Raw genomic sequence first — 3059 nt, forward strand, 5'->3', positions numbered from 1 at the left:
ATAATAACGCCTCTTTCTTTCCCTGTGAAATTCTGAAGCAACTGCGAAATAAGACACAGGAGACTACCAGACAGAGGTGACAGTGGAAGCTGATTGGAGAATGTGGATTTATATCTATGGCCAAAAGGGCAGACCTGGCTAATGGCATTCTGTGCCCGCAGTCTGAATTATGTGACCAAGAACCCGAGGAGATGCACTTATCCACGATCACCGCCTCACACTGGTCTGCCACAGGGGAAGAGAATGAATCTCTGCTGGTTGCAGCCTTGCCAACTTTATACAGATTAATTTTACCCAATCAAAGAACATGCGCCATTGCCATCCTCCAATCAGATAACTTGCTTCTACTGCAGGCACAGTATTCTGATGGGAGTTGCTCCATGTGCAACGATGAGGCGAGGCGAAAAAAGACTTCTCCTCCTGTGAAAAGTAAAAGGAATCATAGGAGCGGTGTGCACTCCAGGTTCTTCCTGCAGTTCTCACTGCTGATAGCATTTCATTTGGCATTCAACCACCTATGTACGATTTGCGTTGACTACCAAGGGTAGAGTTCTCTTCCGTACATCCTTTTCCTCAACTTCAGTGCAAGCTCAGGGAGGCTCTGTGTCACATTTTCTTTTGTGGGATCCAGAAAGGAACTCTGAGTTGGGAGCCAGGAAACTCAAGTTCTATTCCTGCGGCCCAGTAAAATACAATTCTATCACATGGTCTTAAAGATCCATTCTATGTCCAGGTATCAGTTTCAAAATGACTTACTGAATCGAATAGACAGTGATATAATAGATGGGGTTAAATGCGACCTAATACGTAATGAAAATAAGATATTTACTAACACGATGCCATGTATGTGACGGGAGAGAAGCCCACAGAGTAAGTGCTGGCTTTGGCTTTGAACAGATCTGGGTTTATATCCTAGTTCTGTCACTTTCTACCTTGAGAAATTTACTTGGCCTCTCCCTGTCTTCATTTTGTGGTGGGTAAAATCATAATTCCTACCTTGGAGGTTTGTTGTAAAGATTAAATAAAATAATGTAAGTAAAATGAATAAGCACTGCCTAGTAGGCGTTCAATAAATGGCAGTGATTACCTTTGTTATCTAAGGAGAGAATTTAAAAATACCATGAAAAAAATGCTTGGTTTGAAAATCGGAGCTTCCCAAGGATTATCTTTGAATAGCTAATTAATGACCTTGGAAATCTGTAGGCATTTTCTAGGTAAGAGTGGGTGTGGAGTGATAAGCCCACAAAGAAAAGCTCTTGGCAGGCCAACATATGAGCAGGGAAAATCACTTAAACATTATCCCCTCTGCTCTCATCACCTCTGAGCTCTACCTGGGTTCAACGCCCCCACTGAGCCCAGTAACTTCACTCGGTCCTAAAAGAAGACGTGGGAAGAAAAGCACCACACCTGGAACGTAAATATACATTTAATGAGAAAATCAGGGAACGAAATAATGAGCTGATGGCTGAATGAATTACATCAACAAGAAGGAGTACAAACATTCTTTTGCCCTCTAGAAATGGCCAGAGACCACAGGCTACCCTGGAGAACATCCATTTGAAAGCGGTCAAGCAGGGGGCCGACATCTGGGTAGCTAGCTGTTGCCTGCATTCATGCGTCTCCCACTAAAAAGAAAGAGAGTGGAAAGGAAAGGTGGCATGGGTATGTGTCCACATCTGTCACACATCTCCTGCCATCAGGGTACAGCAGGATTTTCACCCCTGCCCAAAGGATCAATCTCATCTCTGGAAAGGGACTGGAGTTGGCTAATAAATTTAAGATTATATATATGTTCCATCCCCTTGGCCACAGAGATTGATTCTGGGTGGGCAAGTTGTCCAATTTTCATCGGAAATGGGAGATCCTAAGGCTTGTGAAGGAGCTAGCTACAACAGAAGGTATAAGATGAAGTAATGAGGTCTCAGAATGCTGCTGCCATTTTGCCATCTGGAGCTGCTGGGGCAGGGTGGAGGGTTGCCAGATGCCCTGGAGAACCAGATGATAGCCATTTGGGTGAGGTGGTTTGAATTGTGAGCGCCAACCTTGTCTGAAGGCTATCTATCCTGGGACTTTTAATTATGTGAGTCAATAAATCCTCTTCATTGTCTAAATTAGTTAGCGGTGTTTTTCTGTCACTTACAAAAACATCCTAATTAACACGAAGGATCATCTCTCCTCCATACCAGATGGAGTGTTGGTAGTGTGCTGGCTCTGACATAAAATCCAACTGAAGTCAATGTCTGAAGTCAAAGTCATATATATGGGGTTCTGACCTAGGAAATGAGCATCGGAAGCATTTTGAAAGACATTGGTCAGTATAGACTTAGTTACTAGTGGCAGAGTTACTATCCTGAGTGGTTTTCTGTATAATCCTAAGGAAATTTTCAAGTTTGAATGCTTCATTACTTAAAAATACTGCTTAACGAATCACTGGAAACTGTATATAAAGTGTTCAGAGCTACACGTGGTATTTCGGTCTTTTCTATTACATCAAAATCTAAGGAAATTAAAAAACACGTATGTTTCAAATAACAATGTTTCTTTCTTAAAAGGAGACTCCATAAAGGCTCAGAAACAGAAAGCCTGTGTTTTCACAAATAAGACTTCAAGTTAAAAGATATAGGAAAGAATAACTTCCAGTTCTGATGATTAAAGAGCACAAGCATGAGCTTTAAGAGTAAAAACCGGACATTTTTTTTTTTAAGGAAGTATATCTAAAAGCCCCTGCCATGCAAATGCAGAATCTAAAAACATCATATTCAAAATGGTGGAAAGATTACTAAAGACGTTTTTTGGTTTGTTTGATTTCATTTGATTCAGATATTAAGTCTGCCTCTAATTATGGTCAAACTGCCAAGCACGAGAGGAATAAATTATAACCCACCTGTAACAAATTCATATTGTTTCTTACTGTATTTTAGTCAGATAATTTAGATTCGATTCATAATTTTCTTCCAGAAAGAGACCCTCTGAAGTTCAATAAGGATTTTAAAAATACAGAAAGTCAAGTTATGAGAAAGAGAAAATTAAGAGCTATTTCTTGGCCATATGAACGTACC

Source organism: Pteropus medius, unplaced genomic scaffold, assembly GCF_902729225.1.
Source record: "Pteropus medius unplaced genomic scaffold, Ma_sr-lr_union100, whole genome shotgun sequence".
Lineage (NCBI taxonomy): Eukaryota > Metazoa > Chordata > Mammalia > Chiroptera > Pteropodidae > Pteropus > Pteropus medius.